A 22,110-nucleotide genomic window follows, 5' to 3' on the forward strand; every position below is an offset into this window, starting at 1 on the left:
GTACAGGGCAACCGGACCTTGGAAATGAAACCGACCAAGTCTGGCCTTCTAGATTCAGGGTAAGGAACTCCATGGGGCAGCGGCGGGGGTGTCAGTGCTGGAAACATGGAGGCACCAGGGCTGGCGGGCCCCAGAGGAGGCTCCCGGCCCCCATGGAGGGATGCAGAAGGCTGCCCAGGGACCGAGTGATGGGTGAAGAAATGACAAAGAGCAGGTGTTGCAGACCAAGGGACATGTGCAAAGGTCCTGGGCAAGAGAGGGCGTAACTCCCATTCTGTTGCTGTCATTCTTTTTTATTTTTTAAAGATTTTATTTATTGATTCATGAGAGACACAGAGAGAGGCAGAGACACAGGCAGGTCGGCCAGGTGCCCCACAAGGTGATATTTTTATCAGGGAACTCACAAGGCCTCTGCGGGCAGCTCTGTGAGACGCTGTGCCCGCCACGCGTCCTGGCAGTGCCAGCAGGGACTGTGGGGACGGTGCTCAGCCAGGGGGGGCCTGCTTACTGGCTCAGCCAAGTTGACACTGAAACGGACACATTTATGTATGACCAACGTCCCACACGTCGTGCCTGCACATTTTATATATCATCCCAATGATGCGTTTCATTCTGTGTGGGGTGAGAGGGTTGATTTTTCCGGCCCAGCAGTCTGCCTGGTGTGTATGGGGGCTTGGTTCGGGGTCACAGCTAAACCAGACCCTGTCCCTGCCCTCAGGATGTGCCCATTATGGGGCTCAGGGGGGCGCCTGGAAAGGGGGCCCTGCTCACCCTCCAGTGATGACAGGGAGCCGACTGGTCCTGACACACAGAACACAGAGGGGAGGAAGCCAGCGTTGACCCCGCCTTTCCTGTAGGGAGGCACCGCCTGGCGACCAAGGAGTAGGTGAGGGGCAGCCTTTCTCTATAAAATGACTCCAGACGCTAAATAAAGACGTCAGGATAGCCCAGACTGGCTGGACTCTGCAGCCCCCAGGAAATTAATGCAGGCACCACGTCCTGGTGCAAGAGCACGACGACCAGCCTGAGCAAGAGGCCTTGAGGAACCCAGGGCCCCAGTGGACCCCAGGCTCTGACCGAGCTAACGGAGCTGTGGGGGCTGTGCCACCTCGAGCCCCCCTCCCACAACTGCTCCCAGGGCCTTCTGGAAGCCAAATTGAGCCCCGACCCTCCCCAGGACTCCGCGGTGCCCCCCTGCCCCCCCCGCACCCCTCCCCACAGGCTTGATCGTGGAGTCCGGAAGCACCGCTCCCCAGCACCGCTCCCCAGCCTCCAGGCTCGAGGGTGCCCCAGGGTTAGTCTCCCTCCTCCCCAAGTAAGTGGTTTCTGGTTTCCCAAGTGAACCCTGACGGACACACCTCGCGCAGGCATTCGTTATAATTAACATGATGTTACAAAAACCCTGATTGTAAGGATTTAATTAGCCCCAGATGTGGGCCTTCGGACCGCGGCCACCTCATCAGGCCACTGCTCCCAAGAGGAGCCTGACGTTCTGAGTAGGGGTGGCAAGTGCCAGGTCCGAGATCGGCCCCCAGTCGCGCCTGGCTGTCCACCCACCTGGGCTCTTGGTGCTCCCGCGACCTCGTGGCCACACCATCCCCACACTTACCCCTCTGGCCCCGATCGCACTCTGCGCATCCCTCCTCTAGGCCTTCCCTGAAAGAGCCCTCGAAGACCCATTCTGCCTGCCTGTCGCCTCCTCTGGGAAGCCCTGCTGCCGCCCCCCGGCCCCCCGCATGGACTAATCCCTCCCCCAGCTCTGATCCCACTCTGTGTGACCACCACTCACGTAGGCGGCCACCTCCCCCACCAGCCTGTGATGTCCTCCAGGCCTGACTCATGTCCTTGTCCCCAGGGCCCAGCCCAGGGCGTGCACCGCCGGACCCCCAGCCTCAGATGTCAATCACGAAACCCCTCGGATGGCAGATGGCAAGGTCAAGGCCAGAGAGGGGAAGCAACATGCCCCAGGGCAGAACCAGGAGCGCCCCCGGGTGGCCTGCCTTCTGGCTCTTGCCTTCCACCCTACAGCTCCTGGGAGGCAGCAAAGGAGGTGAGAGCAGGGAGGCCCCCCCGGAGGAGGCACTCGGCTCTCCCGAAGGCCGCCCCTATCTCCCCAGGAAGAAAAATGAAGACTTAAATGATCATCTCTGAAAAGGCAAAGTCACAAATAAAAAACAGCTTCGAGCCTGACGATTGCCATCTGTCGCAAATGCCACCACAAAGACAAGACAATCCAAGAGCGGTGCCTATCCCTCGCGGGAGCTCGTTCCTAACCGGAGTGTGAGCCCTGGAATCCAGGGAAGACCCAGGCTGCGGGCTTTGAAGACCACGGGGACCCTCGGCTCTGCCGGTCCCAAGCCGGGAATCTAGGGCCGGGGCTTCCGAGGGGACCGAGGGGCCAAGCAGCCACAGGCCATGCTCCCGGGCCGACCCCTGGGCCAGGGGAGACACACAGTATTGGGCAAAGCAGGAACCCGGTCCCTGAGCGCACAGAGGACCCAGGCCTGACTTTAAAACACAAGGATAGAGAACCACGTTCAACGCCACGATGATGCTGTGTAAGTCACCCCAAGACGCGGGGCTCACAGGTCAGCCCTCAGGCCGGGCTCTGCCGATCTGACCTCAACCCTCCTTCTTTATCCTTCCCCTTAGAATGACAGCAACAGGTGCACCTGGGGGCTCAGGGGTTGAGTGTCTGCCTTCGGCCCAGGGCATGACCCCAGGGGTCCGGGATCGAGCCCTGCATCGGGCTCCCCGCAGGAGCCTGCTTCTCCCCCTGCCTGTGCCTCTGCCTCTCTCGCTGTCTCTCATGAATAAATAAATAAAATCTTAAAAAAAAAATATGTCAATGTATGGTCACTTTGTGCCCAGGTGCTGGCATTGTGGGCCTGGGGGGATGGCTGTGGCAGCGGTGGACGCAGACCAGGACACCCAGGCGGTGTGTGCCCTGGAGCCCTCGGTTGGCTACCCTGATGCCTGCGTCTGCAACGTCCCCGAAGTCCCTTTGCCTGGGGCAGGGGTCAGCTCACACGCCTGCTCCTCGGGCAGTGTCAGGGGTAGAAGCTGCACCCGGGGGCCGGCCAGGCCTGGCCTCGCTGCCCTGTGACCCCAGGGAAGGCTGCTCGGCTTCTCTGAGCATCCCTGTCGCCCAGGAATGTGTTCTCCCGCAGGGCAGGATGGGGGACGGAAACTGAACCAAAAAGGCCTCGTAAACTGTGAAGCGCTTCTCCACGTGAGGCCCCAGGCTCTCGGTTCGGGGCGGCGGACAGAGCGGGCACGGGGACAGGGAGACAGATCTATTTCAGCACCCGGCTCCCCCTCTAGCCGGCCCCGTGCCCCAGGCCTGGGTGGGGAGGGGTGGTGCGGCCGTCCTTGGAGGGCGGAGGCCAGGGACGGGCCACGAGAGGGAGTGGGAACACGGCGTCCTGTCCCGTTTGTGGTTGGCATGTGATTTTGGGGGGGCTGGCTGTGTGCGGGGCTCGGGACCCAGGTGCGGGGCACGGAGGCGCCGTGGCAGGAGAGGCAGCTGGCTAACGTCCCCTGTGTGTCCCCCTGCAGCCAGGTGAGCGAGCATACCCGGCCCACCCAGGGTGAGCCTGGGCGCCGTGGCCCCCAGCTGGGCACACAGTCTGCGACGCGGCCTCCGTGGAGGGTGGTGCTCAGACGTGCCCAGGGCTGGTGTGGGGCGGTCAGTGAGCTTTCCGGGGAGTCCACCCACCCCCTCCCCAGGACACTGTGTCCTGTGACAGCCTTTGCTATTTGCCACCATGCTGACCCTCGTGGAGACGCCTCTGGGTGTCCTGATTCCTGGGGGTGGGGCTTCCCATGGGGAAGGGGTGTAGGTTCCAGGCTGGGAGCACTCATGACCTTGACCCCTGGACCGGGGACCCCCACCCAGTGGGCCTAGCATCCTCCTCTCGGGATCACCTCCAGCTCCGGGCCCTGGGGTTGGACCATGGGAATGTGCCCACACTCTGGGCATGGAGAGGCCTGCAGGGTGGCCACGGACCCCCGGCATGAATGATGGCGGTCAGAGCTGGCCTTGCTCAGCACGCCCACCTGCCCGGCACTGGGCCAAGCCCTCCGGGTCTTCACAGTAACCCCAGGAGGGGGTACTGTGGGTATCCCCATGGAATGGACCAGGGCCCCAAGGCCCAGAGAGGGCACAACCACTGCGGAAGGTCAACAGCCAATACAGAGTAGAGGCAGGATTGCATCCCGGCCTGCAGAGCATGGGCAGGACCCCAGGAGGGGATCGCACGTCACAGCCACTGGTTTCTCATCTGCAACACAGGCAGGGTGCTGGCAAAGGGTCAGTGAGGTGAGGCTGTGGAGGGTGCGGGGGGTGTGGGGCCTGGTCGGGTAGCAGGATCTCGGAGCACATGGCATCTGTCCTGCTTCCCGGGGACAGGCCAGGCTCCAAGAAGCAGAAGCCCCCGAATGGGGAGGACAGGGAGCCACCGGGCCGGCCGGCAAGTCCGTCCATGCTCAGCTGCCGGCCCAGGGCGTCTTTAGTGCCAGGCAGGTGTGCTGCTCCCAGAGGCCTGCAGCTGCCCCGAGGCTCTGGTGCTGGAGTGCAGACCCTCTGCGCCTCCCCCACCGCACCCTCCACGCCTGCAAACCTGCTTTCGTCACCCTTTCTCCCCTGATGAGGTTCTGGAATTAGCTGCTATTTTTGGCAGCTGCAATCAGGCCGCACCACGCCTGGTTATTGTTAGCATCCCGGCCACCGCTCAGGAACGTCGCCTCCTTCAGAAACGGGTGAGCTCATTGGCTCAGAGGTCCAGGGTCACTGTTCTGTGAGGCTCAGCAAAGCAGGGGGCGCTCCCCTCGCTGCCCCCCACCCCAGGCCAGGGCAGCACCACGTCCGAGATGGGTCGGGAGTGGGGAGCAGACTGGTCACCGCGCCAGTGGACACTGTGCACCATGACTGCCACCGCATCTCCCCTCCACACGGGGCCGGCCCATCCCCGCACCCCCCTGCTGTCACAGGAGTCGGCGTGCCACCCGGGCCAGCCAATCACTCGTTGCATTCCCTCCAGGTTCAGTGATCGGATCAGGAGTGGGCACACGAGCCAAGAAGAATGTGGAAACATTCCTTTCCCACTGGACCTGTCTGGCTGGGGTGCCAATGCATGCACCTGACCATAGACGTTCTCAAGCTCCCTTGCAGCTAGGAGTGGCCATGTGCTGTAAGAGGAGAGCTGGCTTGCTTTCCTGTCAGGGGGGGACAGGCTCAGTCTGCCCGGGATGCGGATTTGATGCCCAGAGCAGGAGCAGCCACATTGTAACCATGAGGATTAAAGCCGTACCTCTGAGGGCAGAACAGAGCAAAGGCTGGGCCTTCTGGAAAAGAGGTGGTGGGCGTAGACCCATATGTGCACGCTTATCTCTTCTCGAAAGCTCAGTAAATGCTAGCAAAGATCACCCGAGAGGCCTCACCCTCAAGTGCCAAGAGAGAAGGAGAGGAAACCAAAGCAGTGTTTGGGAAGCCAGAAAACTCGTGGGTGAGCCGTGGCCCGCTGGGCAGGGCCGAGGAGGCCGGAACTCAGCTGGCGGCCTGGAAAGCTGAGGAGCAGTGACACCAGGCTCAGAAGTCGGTGGCACCAAGGGCCTCCGGAGGCGGGAGGGCAGGAGGATTATTTTAAATGAGGGGTTCATCTCCCTCCTCTGCTCGCTGGGCTGGGCGGGTGCTTCCCGAGCCCAGCAGGAAACCTGAGGTTTATCTTCAAGGGAGGATTGTCTTTGTTCGATCTGGCTGCTATTACAAAATAGCCAGCCCGAGTGGCTTATAAACAGCAGAAATTTATTTCTCACGGTTCCTGCCACGGGGAAGGCCCAGATCAAAGCTGTGGCATGGTCGCGCTCTGGTGAGAGCCCTGTCCCTGGTCCACAGCCAACACCTGTCACGGAGTCCTCTCGGGGGGTGGGGGGTGGCAAGGGAGCTCTCTGGGGTCTCTTTTACAAGGGCATGGGTGCCATTCCCGAGGGATCCACCTCCTATGACCATCACATCAGGCATCAAGATCAATTTGGGGGAGATGCAAATGTTCAGACCACAGCAAGGGCAAAGCAGTGAGGGTACCAGGAGCACCTGAGGACGAGGGGACCCCTCGGAGAGCAGGGGGTCATACTCAATATTAAGATCCCTTGGGGCACATGGGTGGCTCAGCGATTGAGCATCTGCCTTCAGCTCAGGTCATGATCCTGGGGTCCCAGGATTGACTTCCCCATCGGGCTCCCTGCATGGAGCCTGCTTCTCCCTCTGCCTGTGACTCTGCCTCTCTCTGTGTCTCTCTCGAATAAATAAAATCTTAAAAAAATATTAAGATCCCTTGCCCTATTCCTCCTTGCCCCTGCTGGAAAACTGGCCGCCAGGCCTTGACTTCCAAGGGCAAGAAGTCAGAGATCATTTCCGGGGACATGACCTTTCCAAGTGGAAAGATCCAAGACCCTGAACCTGGATGGTACCCATCCAGTGAAGACCCTACTTGGCAAACGTTAGTGCTTCCCATGAGCTTTTCCGTTTTTAATTTTATTTTGTGTTTTAAAAAGATTCATTCATGTACTTATTTGAGAGACAGAGACAGAGAACAGAGGGAGAAGGAGAAGCAGTGTCCCTGCTGAGCAGGGAGTTTGTGGGGCTCGATCCCAGGACCCCGGAATCATGACCCGAGGCTAAGGCACATGCCCAACTGACCCCAGCTTTTCCTTTTTTAAAAATGAAGTGTAGTGCACAGGTCTCAAGGGCGCAGTTTGCTGAGTTTTGACAGATGTGTACGCCCGTGGACCACATACCTGTCTCGGGGTGTCAGACGTGCCCCATCAGCCAGGAGAGCCTCTCACCCGGCACCGTCAAGCCGAGTCCTGTTCCCAGCACCTGCCCAGGCAGACCCTGTTCTGATTTCTAGCACCATCGGGAAGCTCTGTTTGCTGGAGAAGTTCATGTAAACAGCATCGAACTGCGTACACTTGTTTGTGCCAGGCGTCTTTCCCTCGGCGGGACACTGGTGGGGCCCTGGGCTGTCGCACGTGTCTGCGGTTTGCTCCTCTTATGGTTGAGTAGTATTCCACTGTTTAGATATAACATGCTTGATTTATCCATTCTCCAGTTGGTGGACATTTGGGTTGTTGACAATTTGTGGCAATTACAGACAAAACTGCTAGGGAACATTTCTGCACAAGTCTTTATGCAGACACATGCTTGCATCTTGTAATTGGACATATGAGGGAAGCAGAACTGCGTGGTCATAGGCGGGGTGTGTTTACGAGAAGCGTGGCCACATTGATTCGCAATGAGGCGCCTGGAGGAACAAGAGGGTCCCTCTATGAGAATAAGGTGCCATCCCGCACGGACGCGCAGAGATGCAAGACCGTTCTGGGGAAATAAAAATAATTGCAGCAGGAATGAGAGGCCCGGGAGAGGAGCCGGGGACAAGGACCCGATCCTACAGGAAAAAGAGTGGAAGCGACAGAGACAGAAATTGAGAAAGATAAGGAAACCAGAGAAGAGTCTAGGAAGTTAACATCCAGAGATCGAAATCCAGCAAGGAGCGGGCAGGGAGGACAGAGGGAAAATCATTCGTGAAGCCATCAACACGTGTTCTACTTGCCATGTCTACCGAGAGCCCAGGAAAATTGCTGAGAGTAAGTAGACCGGCACCAACACGTATCCCTTGACCTTTCAGAAGGCTAGAGAGCACGAAATCCGTCTGGGGCGAGACTAAGCTACAGGCGATGGATTAGGATTGAGGATTCTTTAGCTTTTCAAGAGCAGTTTTGGGAGCCAAGTGACCAGGGCGTGATTCTTGTGGAAGCCTACAGCCGGGGTGCTGAGAACCGCTCTATTCTGAGCTCAGTAAGGGATCAGCCTTCCTGTGTGGCCTCCCTGGGGCTGGCCAGGGGAGGGTAGTCCGTGGACTTGGAGGCACAGGGAGGAAGCAGCCATTGGCCTCTGAATGTCTCTGTGGCTGGAACTGTGGGTGGACTTGCAGACACGCCCAGCTTGTTTTCCAGTTTACTCACACATGTTCCTCTTCTCCCTTGTGGACCACACGCAATGCCAGCCCCAGCCCCAGAGGCCACAGACTGATCCTGGACCTCTGCTCCAGCCCTTCTGATTTGTTCCTGTGTGGGTGCCCTTGGCTCCCATGACTCAGTGGGCCTACCTGAGTATGTCTTGCCCCAGGACATTGGTCAGTGCCTCTTCCCTGATCCTCCCCTCTCTCTCTGGAGCTTCACTTCCCAGCTTCATCCCAGACTTCAAGGTTTAATTTCTATAATAAATCCCCATAGCACCCATGCTAGCTCTGCCCCCACCGACTGCTCGGAGTTAGATACAGTTTGGACACTGAAGTGGTTCCAGAGACGTATGCGTAGAGATCTGGGATTGGTTTTCTGATCTGGCCAGACTTAAAGGCATTAATGACTCCATCACTCACTCACTCGTGATAAAGAGAAGACCCCTCTTCAACTCATATGTTGGCAAGGAAGTTACTTGAATTATTGCCTGGAGTTCCCTGGATCAAGCACCCGTGGGAGGCAAGGCTTCAGGTGACCAACAGATCTCACCCCCCACACGAAGTGCACCTACATGAGTGATTGATTGATGTGTTAATGAACTGATTGTGGCCGTCATTTTGTGATTGATGTATATCTACATACATCGAATCATCACCTTGTATACCTTAAATAGACACAATTTTACTTGCCAGTTATACCTCAATAAGGCTGGAAAGAAAGAGAATTCTACTTGCTGTTTCTGCACCGTTGAGCTCTCCTGGTTCAGGGGTGTCAGGTTCCGAGAGAGGAATGCTTCTGCTAGCAGCACAGCAAAGCTTGGCAGGAGATGCAAAGCAGAAGCCATTCCTCTCTGATTGTTCCTAATCAGACACAGTGACCCACAGGGGCAAGAATTGGGTCCCAGTTTATTTGCATTTTCCCTTGGCCCACATTTGACTTGTCCTCTGTCACCAACCCTGCTAACCTGCAGCGGTCCAGGCCCGTCTGCAGAGGTGATGGTGCCCTGCAGGCAGTGGCTGCCCATGGAACCCTCCAGTGGCTTTCCCTGGGTGCTCCCACCAAAGTGGCTGGCCATGTGTGGCTTCGGCAAATCCCCTACTGATTCTTTTTTAGTTTCCAACCTCCCTGTTTCCCCGATGCCACCGTCCCAGCCCCTCCTCCCATGTGCAAAGCCCAACCCTTGGTGGGGCAAGGGACCGCTTTCCCACAGCTCTCACCACGGCTTCTCTTCCTCCGAGTCTAATATACCCAGCCAAACTATCCACCTGGTATGAAGGTAGAGACCTTCCCACATGTGAAGCATGGCAAGCCTCTATCTTCTGTGGGTTCTTTCTCAGGAAGCGACAGAGGGGTGTGTTCCATCACTCCAAACTAAGAGAGGAACATCAAAACAGAAGGAAGATATGGGATGCAGGAAACGGGATGCAGGAAAGAGGAGAAGGAGCATCCAGGACACTAGCTCCGCCCCAAGGCGCTGTGGACCAATGGACCAGATGTGAGCATGTTCGAAGGCTCCAGGATGGAGCATGTGGGGGATAGACAACACCAAGAGTGAGTTTGTGAGTGAGTCATCTAAACTGATGACTAGAACTTAAAAATTGACCAAGAACCAAACAAATGCATCAATTAATATTCACTTTGGGAAGGGGCACCTGAATGGCTCGGTTGGTTGATCATCTGACTCAAGGTTGTGAGTTCAAGCCCCACGTTGGGCTCCAGACTAGGCGTGGAGCTTGCTTACCACAATATATTAACTTTAGGAAAACAAAATTTGGGTAGGGAAGGCTACATAAGTACCATTCTCTCTGCAGCTGACCGTCCGTAGCATTTCATGGGCAGCGTGATGGAAACATTTACTGTTGATTCCATCAAACCATGAATTAGCCATAACAGGAGTGTGAGGGTTGTGTGTGCTTTGCAAGGGGCGGTGCAAGGAAGCTATATGCCCATCTGCCATAGGGGACAGTCCAGAGATAATGCCTAAATCTAAAAACCCAAAGGAAGCCAAAACTCCCCAAGTCATCAACACAAGCAGGTTATTTAGAGATATGATAAAGACCAAAACGATGATCTAAAACAGTTTAAATCACTTGCTCTTGGGCAGGAAGACAGGAAAGGGTGAGAAATGGAGGCAGTCTGTTGTTTCGGGGAAGTAGACGATAGAACTCTTTGATGCTAAATTTCATGCAAATGTGACAGATGACAAACAAGGAGTCTGACATGTTCCAGCAGCAGCATCAACCATAGATTGGCTCTGAATCCTCGTTACACCAGAAAAATATACCTCTGGGGTGTCTGGCTGACTCAGTCGGAGGAGCATGCGACTTGGGGTCGTGAGTTTGAGCCCCACGTGAGTTCGAGTCCCACGTTGGGTGAGACTACACCTCTTCTGAGCTTGAGCACCGCCCGCCAGGGCTCCAGCAGACGCCTCTAAGCAGCTACAGCAGAAGTTTTCGTGACTGACCTCCGCGGAGCTGACCCTCCCGGCCCCCACGCGCACATGCACACGCACACGCGTCTCCTCTGTGAGAGGCACGCGGCTGGCCTGGCAGCCCTACGCTTACTCCCCTCAGCCCACCGGCTGCTTCAAACGCCCACTCATCCCATGCTTGCTTCCAAACCTGCTCATGCCGGTTGTACTTGTCACTGTGGAATGACCCAATGTGAGTGAGGAAAGCGAGTTTGTTTCCCTGAAAAAAGAAACGCCAGGGTTTGAGGACTCGGTCAAGGAACCACATTAAAATGTGCCATGGAAGAGTAGGGGGGGGGATTTAAAATCTATCCGGAAGATTCTGTGCACTGCCTGCTTTGGGTATATCTTTGTTTTTCATTTGGGGACAAACCGAAGTTGCAAATGGTTGACAAAGCACCAGGAGCTAGGTTAGTGCAGCGACACTGCAAGGCATGCCAATCATCGCCAGACACAAGTCCCCACATCGAGACAACATACAATCAGCTGTTTGCAATTTGAAATGAGATGTCTAAGGCACCTCGTGTTATTTTCTTTAAAAAATTGAGGTACGATCCACACAACATACCATTAACCATTTTAAAGTACAGACTCGGTGACATTCGGCACATGTGCAACCACCACCTCCTTCTAGTTTTGAAACATTTCGGCACCCCAAGAGGATACACGTGTCATTTAAAAATGACTCTCCGCCTGACAGTCCCCTCTTGAGTGACAGACGAACGTCTCATCCTGATGGTGCTGGTGGGAGGGATGGGTGCTGGGGAGGAAGGATTTGGGCGTCCAGACACCACCAGGCTCTCACGTGGCGCATCTTCTGACGCGTGAAGCCCCCAGACACAGGGGCATGGAGCTGGGAGGCGGAAGAGGCAGGCACCGTCCGCACCCCCAGAGCATCTGGGTCAGCCGGTGCCTTCAGCCGGAGGTTCCAGGAGTCAGCGGGGTCCCTGCCTTACTCATCGCATGAGCTGGGCTTCCTGCCCTGACCTGTAACAGGCATAAGCCCACTGAGGCCCCGACTCGGTGAGCAGTCGCTGGTCCATCCTATCCAGAGCTGGACAGTGAGTGTCAGAGACGAGTGAGGTCCAGCAGCTGGTCCCCCCTCTGCGTCCTCCTGCTCCCACGGTCTCCGCGATCCTCAGATAGGAGGAGGCAAGGAGGGGTGGTGCGAGCCAGGCCCTCACTGTCCGGGGACCCGGCACTCAGGACCCTCCCCTCTGACCACCTCTGCTACTGTCCCCGGCGTACACGAGCCCTTGGGTGAGAGAGCCTGCAGGCCCCCCCATGGGCTGGGACGCTTGACAGCCCTCTGCCTCCTCGGGGGCTGTGGATGCTGGCACAAGACACCTCCCACTCAGATGTTGTGCTTGTTTTCTGAGTGGGACGCTGGATTTGCCCTATAAACTCATGAGGCCGCTCAGCTTCATGATTCCAGACTCACTGTGGAGTCTGACCTTGAGCAAGGCCATTAGGCTCACTGTCTACGAGAGGTGGCCATTGGACTAGGCCAGCTCCGTCCAATAGAAATGTAGGTGAGTCACAGATGAAGTTTAAAATTTCCCGGTAGCCACATTCAAAAAGTAAAAAGAAGGGCCACCTGGGTTGAGTGTCTGCCTTCGGCTCGGCGTGATCCCTGGGTCCTGGGATCGAGTCCTACATCGGGCTCCCTGCAAGGAGCCTGCTTCTCCTTCTATGTCTCTGCCTCTCTCTCTGTGTCTTTCATGAATAAATAAATAATATCTTAAAAAAAGTAAAAAGAAGTAGGTGAAGTATTTTAAGATTAATTTTAACTCAATATATCTGACACATTTTTACAACATATAATCAATATGAGTAACGAATGAGATATTTTACAGGGTTTTTTAAATTTTTTTTTTTAATCTGATTGCATAGTTTATCCTTTTTTTTTTTTTTTAAGATTTATTTATTTATTCCTGAGAGACCCAGAGAGAGAGAGAGGCAGAGACACAGGCAGAGGGAGAAGCAGGCTCCATGCCGGGAGCCTGATGCGGGACTCGATCCCGGGACTCCAGGATCGCGCCCTGGGCCAAAGCAGGTGCCAAACCACTGAGCCACCCAGGGATCCCCTGCATAGTTTATCCTTGAGGGACATCTCATTTTGGAGGAGCCACATCTCCGATGACAATAGCCACGCGCGTCTAGTATGGGACAGCACCGACTAGACTAGCTTTTCAACCTCTAACTGTGTGCTTTAAGCAACAGGAACAGTTTTTCAAGTGAGACTTTGTTCAGGGTCCCATCACATAAGTGGTCGAAGGGAGGTTTCTCTGGTTGTTTCAGGTTCTTGCTTTTCCCTCCCGCAGAGACCCCTCTGCCCTGCACGCCCCCAGGATGTGCAGGTGGGAGGAGTGCGATCTTCCCCGGAGCCCAGGAGGTGGATATGGTGCTTTCCAATGAGCAGACTCCCTCCTGCGTCAGGACCCGAGCCTGGCTGTCTCCTCTGCTTGAAATGCTTTTATTTTTTAAAAATATTTTATTTATTTATTCATGAGAGACACAGAGAGAGAGAGGGAGGGAGAGACACAGGCAGAGGGAGAAGCAGGCTCCATGCAGGGAGCCTGACAAGGGACTCAATCCTGGGTCTCCAGGATCACACCCTGGGCTGAAGGTGGCGCTAAACCGCTGAGCCACCCGGGGCTGCCCCGAAATGCTTTTATACCCCCTTTCTTCCTCACCTCATGTCACTTCTTCAGGGAGGGCAGAGAGAAGCCATCACAGGGTCTGGTCCGGGGAGCCAGTGGGGGGTGGGGGGGTGGCTCCATCCTGCAGGCCCTGGCTACCCACCCCGAGGTGTGGATCTCATCCGTCCCCAGTTGACCAGTGTGAAGCACCCCCCCCCAGGGTTTTGGGGACACAGTCAGAGGATGGGATTTGCATTTGAAAATGACCTCTTTGGCTGCCTGGTGGATGGAGGCTGATAATGATGCTTCTATTTTTAAGAAAGGCCGACTCCCTTGGTGGCGCCCTGAGGAAAGGGCAACCCTGCATGATGCCAACTTTGATGAATAATCTCAACTCCATTGAAATGTTTCACCAGGGCTCCATGGCAAGAGGCTTAGAAATTATTCAGCCTCACAGCTGTCTCTGCAGAGGGGGGACCCCCCGGCTGGTCCCTGCCTGGGGAAGGTGGTGTTTAGTGGAGCCTTTGGATGTTCTCAGCAGCTCAGCTGAGGGTTCGAGCCCCACCGCGTCTGAAACCAAACGGCCCCTTCACGTCCAGGGATCTTGATGAATGCTGACCAGGGCGACCCAGGCCTGGTGCTGGCCACTGGGGCCGCAGAGATGAGCCAGACACAATCTTGAGCTATCCCATGTGGTGGGGAGACTGACAGCCAGACAGTTAGAAGGTGGGATGATTCTCAGGGACAAAGGGGGCTGTGGGACCGGGGTCTGGAGTAGCAGCCTGGGGTGACAGGAGAGATGATGTCTGAGCTGGGTTTAAAAGGATATGTAGGAGTTCACCTGGATGAGGTGGTAGATGAACATCCTTGCCTCTGGGAGGCTGGTGTGAGAGCACAGGGCATGGGTGTGGACAGACAGGATTTGAGGCCGGAGGTACAAGCAGGGCCGGGTCCTGGGCTTTGCGTGTCCAGCCAGGGGGTTTGGGCTCTGGCCCAGAGTCCTGTTGAAAGGATTTAAGCAGGGACAAGACACAAATCTGTAGTTTACAGAGTGGATCACTCAGCTTGCACCAGAGCGACCAGGGGCTGGACCCCAGGGTGAGCACCGACGCGGGCCTGCCCTCAGGGAGCTCCCAGGCTAGTGGAAGAAGCCCGAGCGGCTGCGTACCCAGGAGGCGAGAGAACATTGCCCTGTGTACACCTGAGGAACTCCAGGCACAAGGAGGTACAGGGTTTGCCCAAGACCCTCCCGAGCTTCTGATGACCCCCCCGCAACTGGGTTCACACCCTGTGCCGTCCGCTCCCACACCAGGGTCAGTCTGCGTGGCCAGCAGCGTTCAGAAGAGCTGCTTGGTATGTGTCTTCTGGAATTAGGGTATAAACGACGCTGCATTTCCTGTCTCGGCCGTTCTCCCTCTCGGATCGCTTGTTCCAGGGAAACCCACTGCCACCGTGTGCGCGGCCCTATAGAGGGGGCCACGCGACGAGGCCACGTGAGTGAGCTTGAAAGAAGGTCCTGGCCCGGTCAAGCCCTCAGGCGATGGCAACTCACAGAGACCCTGCGTTAGAACCATCCACTGAGTCCCTGCCGGATTCCGTACCCTCCTACCCCACTGGAGAATACACGTTTGGTTGAATGTTGGGGTGACTTGGTATGTGGCAGTAGCTAGCTGATGCCCGTAGCTCTCTAGAGGTCAATTCGGGCTGTAGGATCCTAATTCCTGGCATCCGTCCCTGCTGCCTGGACCCCCACGTCTTTGTGCCCTTGCCTGAGTTCCTCCTCCTTAAGTCAGCCACATGGATTCTGATTTCCCTGCTGGTGACAGGAGACTGGGGCTCCGGGGTGAGACCTGGTCACCAGTTATGGGCCTGCCCCTAGCACACCTGAGCTGCCTGAAGGTGGACCCTCCCCCTTGCTACCTGGCCCTGCTGCTGTCTGTACCTGAGACCCCCTCACCCTTGCCTGGCTCCCAGCCTCACCCTCGGCAGAACCCTGAAGGCTGCACCATCTTCAGCCAGCACCCCAGACTGTACTCCAGGACGGAAGGGGCCCTGCCTGCCTCATACACAGCAGGACCCCCACGACCTGGACAGCGCCCGGCACAGAGTGGGCACTCTGCCACCTGTTGGACGGACGGCACATCCGTGCGGCTTCTGGCTGCCCCGCGTGACTGCAGCCCTGGTTGGCTCCCAGAGAGTGGCCCCAGCCCACCCTTCGGTGACCACAGCTCAGACCTGCTGCCCGGTCTGGGGGCTCAGAGGAAGAGGCAGCGGGACCAGGGACCGGACAGTGTGGGCTTGAGTTGGTACGAGCTAGTCTGAGTGGCTGCATGGGTCAGAGGCACCTGCCCTACCAGCCTTGGTGTCCAGGTTCCAGGGGCTTCTGTGCCGGAGACACGTCCTTGTCCTCAGAGACTCCAGGCTCTGTCCCTTCCAGCCTCTGGGCCTAGTGGGGGAATCTGCTTGTGTGAACGAATGTCCTTCTATGCCACCTGCTTGGTGCTGGCCTGGGCTGGACACGCTGGGCACAGTGGGATGGCTTGGGTCAGGCCAGTCCTTGAGGAGACGGAGCCCATTGCTCAGGCTCAAAGAGCAGGACACCCGGCGCTGGCCCAGCCTCCGGAGGTTGCAAGAGGGGACATTTCTGCTGGGTGGTGAGGACAAGTGGGATGTCACCAGTGAGAGGGCAGAGGGAGCATGGGCAGGGCTGCACAGGGCTGGGCAGGCCTGGCCTCCCCCCACAGCCTCTCCTCAAATGTTCTCTCCGCTTCTTCCCGGGTGAGGGTCTCTCCACGGCCCGAAGCCCTTTCACATGCTGAAGACAGCTGTCCCCCATCACCACCCGCGTCCCGTACCCTTCCCTGACCCCTGCCCACATCTCTGATCGGATGGCCCCCAGGCGCCTCAAACTCAACAGCTCCAGAGCAGAGCTCATGATAGGAGGGCAGGAGAGGGTCCTGAGTAAGAACAGGGACCCTGGAGTCGCGCTGCCACTGTTTTTGTTCAGGCTCTCTTCCTCCCTAGCCGTGTGGCCTCAGGCGAGTTGCTTAACTTCTCTGTGCAAACCAAGGATGTGTCGAGAAGTTGGGGGCCAGGAGACCTGGGGGAGCAGGGGGGCTGGATGGAGTGTGGAAGACAGGTGTGGGGGGAAGGCAGGGCAGGGCTGAGCCTGTGACCCTGCTGGGTGGGGGGGGGCAGCTGCTTCACCCAGGGGGTGCCAGTCAGCCTCTCATTTAATCGGCACTGCAGTACGGGACGTGCAGGCCCATTATGCAGATGAGCAAACTGAGACTCGGGGAGACTTCGGAGACCCTTCCCCGAATTCATGTGGCGGATAAGCGGCAGGAGGTGATTCGAGCCCCGATCGGCCATTCTCTGCAGTCTGCCCCGCCGGCCAGAGAGCCCCCTGGACACATGATTCCAGGGGTTCCGGGTAGGGAAGGGGGGGGCCATTCGAGCAACCAGGCTCCCCCGCCTCCTCCATGAGGTCCCGGCCCCGTCCGTGCAGGCTCGGAGCAGGAGCAAAGGCCCAGAAGCTCACGGCGTCCGGCGGGGAAGGCCAAGCCTGGGAAGGTTCTGGGGCTGGAGGCCACTGCTGTAGGCAGAGTTGACACGGGGGGCGAGAGGTGCCCACTCACGGGCCAAGCACTGGGAAGGGGCTGAGCTGGCCCTGTGCCAAGGTGGCCCAAGGGAGGGCCCGCTGGGCCACCCCCCACCTCCCTGCCTGCACCCAGAGCGGCCGGGCCCTTGCTCAGCAGCCGTTCGTGGGGGGCTGCTGTGAGTGGGTCAACCCTGATGTCCTTCCATCCTCGGGGGGACGGTCGGGCTTTCTCCAAGGTGAAGCGTTTGAACCTCTGTGTTCTCAGGCCACAAAGGATCTGAGGTCAATGGAGTGTTTTTGCTGCCAGACGCCCCCAGTTTTGTGAAAAATCCTTCTGAGGCTGCTGTGACGGCCGGCGTGTCTGGGTGGGCGGCCGGACAAGGCCCTAGGGGGTCCGGACCCCTCTGCTCTGGCTGGCGATGCCCAGGACCAGCGACGTCACCCACACGCACTGCTCCAAGTAAACCGGCCTGCGTGCCTGTGCTGTCTACGAGCGCCTACTGTGTGCAAAGCCCTGGGCAGAACTTGGGGGGCGCATAAATAACCCATGCCTACCCTCATTCGGGGTGACCTCCCAGCCCTGGTTTCCTAAGAAACCACACCCTCAGCCTAAAATATGCCGGAGAGACATCCTCCTGGCCCGTGTACCCTCGTGGCAGCACCATGCCGTCTCCTCTCCTTTACCTTCAAACCCGTCCCCGCTTCTCGGCCGACTCCTCCACTGCGCCTTCTATTAACAAATACTGTCCCGATGCCAGAATTGTGAAGTCTTCCTTCCTGATCAGACCAACTCCTACTCATCCTTCAAAACCCACAAATGCTCCCTCCTTGGCGAAGCCTTTCCCGTTCCCCCAAGCAGGTACTCCCTCACTCCTGGGGCTGCCCAAACAGTCCCCGTAAGTGCATCAGCTGCCATGACACTGGCTCCCACCAGCGGACCTGCCACTGTCTTTCAGACACGGTTCTAGGCGCTGTCCTTGGCGCTGAGGCAAAGCAGGTGACCCTGAGCAAAGACCCAGAAGGTAAGGCCACTGGCCTTGCTCGTCTATGAGCACCCGGGATCTGTGGAGGCCACAGTACAGACTCAGAGGGTGACCACACGTTGTACTTATGGTTGTGGTGGAGGAGCTCAGGAAGGAGAGAGGGGGAGCCCTGAGAAGGTGCCTAACACCTCTGGGGGCCAGTGTGGTTCGGCAGTGAGGGGTCGTCCTGCTGCAGAAGAAACAGAACTAATGTCATATTAAAGCACAGGATATCAGTTCTATTCCTTCCTTCACCCATCCACCCATCTATCCATCCATCCACCTACCCACCCACCCATTCATCCATCCATCATCCACCCATACACCGATGCATCCTCCTTCCAGCTGTCTATCTGTCCACCCATCCTCCTATTCATCTATCCATCCATCCACCCACCCACCCACCTACCCATCCATCCATCCATCTATCCATCCTCCTATCCATCCTCCCTCCACTCACCCAACCATCCACCCTTTCACCCATCCATTTATCCATCCTCCATCCACCTACACATCCATCCACCTATATCCCTCCTCCATCCATCCATCCATCCATCCTCCATCCACCCACCCATCTATCTACCCCCTCATCCATCCACTCATCCCTCCCTCTAATGCTTGTGTTTACTCTGTCATAGGTGAGGTTACCAGGCAAAGGCAAACCCAGTCCCTGGTCTTGACCTTTTTGCAGATCTCTAGCCCTAGAACTGTGTGCTGACTTTCCTCAATCTTTGTTGCCTTGTTGGTAGGGGAAGCAGAGGTGATGACAGGCGGCAACCACACAGTGTGGAAACTGGGTTGGATAGAGGGAAGAAGGACAGGGCTGTGGGAGCCCAGGGTCCAGGCCTGGAGGTCATACAAGATCAAGAGGGGACACATGAGATGAATCTAGAAGCATCTGAAGGAGGTACAGCCAGGGCAAGGGGGTGGGGAGGATTATAAGGAGTTGAGTCAAGCTGGGCCAGGGCCAAGTGTGTGCTGTGGAGGCTGGAGGAGTCACAGGTGCCAGATCTGGGCCAGCCTGGGGAGCCAGGGTGTGGGAGTGGGGGCAGCTCTGGGGCCAGGGTCTGGCTGGGTTTGACACTTTGGCCTTTCACTCAGGCCCTCTGTGCAGGCTGAGGTCAGTTAAGAAACACACGCCCATCCTCCCCTCCATCTATCCATCCATCCACACACCCACCCATCTACCATCCTCCATCCACCCACTCACTTATCCATCCATCTAGAAAGGACGCTAAACACACCCATTTCCTGGTCCCCTGAGAGTGCCCTGTGGGGTGAGGCAGAGAAGGAACCCTCACGGAGGGTCCTCTGCCCTGGTCCCTGCTGCCCTGCCCTGGGTCGCCGGCCTCGAGGACCCCCACTCAAACCCCCCTTGTTCCCAGGGAGCTCCCTTCTCACATCACAGCAGGCTGAACCCAGCTAAGGCCCCCGGTTCGAGGGCATCATTTTGCAGAGACAAAGGAAAGAGCGCGAGGGGGGCTGGAGCAAACCGGCCTCCAGAAGGACTGTCTGGAAAGGGCCGGGGGCCGAGGGGGAAGAAGGGACGTAGCTGCCGACGGGCGGAGGGCTCCAGTCCTGCTGTGGTCACCTCAGAGACGGCGGCTAAGTGCCTCACAAACCCGGCGTCCTGAGACTTGACTCCTGGCTGTGTGACCCCAGGTGAGCGACTTAACCTCTCTGCTCCTCCAGGGGACAGTCCTGCCTGGTTAGGACAGCTTGGATGGCCCACGGCTGCTCAATTATGAGAACATCTCGCTTGGGGATGTGATGCCTCTCCCCTCCCTTCCCCGTGGTTTCCTTCCCTCCACACACCTTCTGACCCTCTGCCCTGGATGTGCAGAGATGGGCCGGGCTGGATGCAGCTGGGCAGGAGGGACCGCGAGGTGGACATAGAAGGTTGAGAGGTGGGAGCACCACTCTCCTGGGCACTCTCCGGGAGGCTGCAGGTTGGGCCTGAGTCATAAGGCTGAGAGGGGTGGCCTGAAGGAGGCGTATAGAGCAAATGACAGCAGGTGCAAAAGCCCTGGGGCATGTCCCGGCTGGCCACACCAATCCTTGCTCTGCCCCTGGCTAGATGTGCCACCTTGGGTACAAGCCCTCTCTCTGTGCCTCAGCTTCCCTGTCTGTAAGGGAGCAGAGAGCAATAGTACATACCTGTTGGTGTCACCTGTGAGGCGGTGGGGGGAGTCGTGCGTGCAGGGGCTTTGAGCTGGGCCTGTGAGTGGGAGTTACTCCCGGGAATCGTCTTCTACTCCCCACCCCCAGCGGAGGAAATAGCAACCTGAATGCCAATTCGCGACCGTCAAACACAGGTCTCAAATCCCGCTGGTGGCGACCTTCCAGTTGGCGCTGGGGAGGAGCGATTTCGGCCACCTGCTCAGACGGCAGCTTTGGGGTGACAAGCTGTTGTCAGAAGCTTCTAACAAGCCTGGGGTGTCAGCCGGCCAAAGGACCACCTGGACGGGGCTGGGATAACCGGGTCCCTCTCAAAGGCTCCCAAGTGGCACGCAGGTGTACCTCCCCCCGCGTTGAACCCGAGGATGCTAGGTGCAGGTATTGGCCGCCATCCCCCCAGCAGCAGAGTCCCTTTGTCAGCCCCCCCCCCACAAGCTTGCACCTCGGGGGCCCAGCACTCCCGGTACAGGTGATGCGCGTGCCTGGTGCGCCCTGGGGGCAGGTGACACAGGGCGCCAAGCGGCCGCCTCTCCTGGGAAGCATGTCCCCGCCACTCCCCGCCCCGGGAGTGGGCAGCAGGCAGCTTGGGTTCCAGTGGCTGTGGGAGGACCCTGGCCATGCCTGCCTCTGCCTCCCGGGCTAATAAACAGCTGTGGCCTCCCTGTGTTCCAGATGGATCCCAGCCTTGCGTGCGCCCAAAGAGTTCTACTAATTAAAATCAGGTTTTGACATTTGGGGTTGTCTTTTTTTTTCCTGAAGACAGGAGATCATGCTCGGCCGTCAGCGGGGAACTGGAGCGTCGGATCTGTCTTAAACGCAGGGCCCCAGACAGCTGGGCATTACGACTCCAGGCACGTGGGTGCTCCTGTTGATTTACTGAACGCGTCTGGACTCTTCCCCACGCTCTGCAGAGATTTGAAGGGGTCAAAGAACAAGTTTGTCTTGTTATAGGCAAACCCCCCCCCACACACACACACAAAAACAACCCAATAAACAAGATCCAACGCACACATGATTTCTGGAGTCAGAAGGGACCCACCGTTTGTGGCTTTACTAGCCGTGCGTCCTGGGGCAAGTTATTCGCCCCCCGGGGCCTCGGTTTTCTCGTCTGTACAATGGGTGCATGCAGAGCCTTCATGGTGAGGGTCTAGAGAGGGTGAAATTAGGTCGTGGGATAATAAAATACCTTTGCTGTTCAATCGGCTTCCTATGTAGGCTTGTTTAAAATGATTCACAGGGTGAGAACAGGAAAGTTAAGTGAAAGAAAAGAAGCAGGGCAGGGGTGCCTACTGTTGCCCAGCCTGGGAGCTGCACCCACCCCTCAACCCCCTTACAGCCCTAGGCAGACTTGAGAGGCTTGGGGCTGGGCTTGTGGCCCATGGGAACCCGAGTCTGGGACACAGACAAGCGGAGGAATAGGGAGACTGAGGCACAGCTGCTTATCTTGCTGCAGGTGAGGTGCTGGGAGGGCAGGGTGGGGAGTGGGGAGCGGGGCTGAGACCCAAAGCCCTGTGGGGTCCGGCCTCTGCTTCCAGGGCTCCCCAGCCAGTCCTGACCACCTGCGCTAATGATAAAATCCTCACCTGGCTGATGCCTGAGTTTGGGGATCAGCAGGTGCAAGTGCGAGGAGGTGGTCCCAGTGAGGAGCCGTGGGGGGGTCGAGGGGAGGTCTGCACCCCCTCGCAGCCCAGTGAGGGCAGTGACAGCATGTCCTAGCTCCAGGAGAAGGGAAGGTGATGGCTTCCCCTGGCCAGGTGCCAGCCGCAGCCCCGCGACGGCGTCTCAGCCTGGAGTCCAGGGCAGGGACCAGAGCAGGTGACACTCCTGAGCCGAGATGGTACAGCCGCGGGCCTGCAGGTAGCCGCCAGGGGCCAGGCGGGTGCCCAGCGACAGTGATGGAGCAGGGCCCCAGCCATGCCGGTGCTCCTGCTTCCAGAACATTCCCAGAGCCGGTGCATTCTCAGCCCCCGCCTCTCTCCCGACCTCCCATCTCTGCCCCTGTCCTTGTCCCGCCAGGCTCATGGCACCCCATGGCCTGGCTCTGCCTGTGGAGCTTTCCCTCTGGGGGTCCATAGGTCGCCCCCCACCTTCTTCCCCAGGAGGGCCCCCTGACCCCCTCCCCCATCGTGCAGGACTGCTCCCACCCTGCCCCCCTCCACTCTGCCCTGCATTATC

At 57.8% G+C, this 22,110-nt stretch overlaps 1 long non-coding RNA gene across 4 annotated transcripts; it reads left to right on the forward strand.

Annotated features, from left to right (window-relative positions):
- Positions 1 to 3,406: 3,406 nt before the first annotated feature.
- LOC140642682 (uncharacterized) lies at positions 3,407 to 21,096 on the forward strand. 4 transcript variants are annotated; one of them, XR_012039091.1, is made up of 5 exons: positions 3,407 to 3,562; positions 9,360 to 9,517; positions 10,252 to 19,419; positions 20,073 to 20,313; positions 20,695 to 21,096. It is a non-coding gene; the product is annotated as an uncharacterized lncRNA (long non-coding RNA). The 4 variants fall into 4 exon arrangements; XR_012039092.1 differs by having other exon boundaries at positions 10,255 to 19,419; XR_012039093.1 differs by having other exon boundaries at positions 9,360 to 19,419; positions 20,026 to 20,313.
- Positions 21,097 to 22,110: the final 1,014 nt, after the last annotated feature.

Source organism: Canis lupus, chromosome 11 (assembly GCF_048164855.1).
Source record: "Canis lupus baileyi chromosome 11, mCanLup2.hap1, whole genome shotgun sequence".
In the NCBI taxonomy this organism is placed as follows: domain Eukaryota; kingdom Metazoa; phylum Chordata; class Mammalia; order Carnivora; family Canidae; genus Canis; species Canis lupus.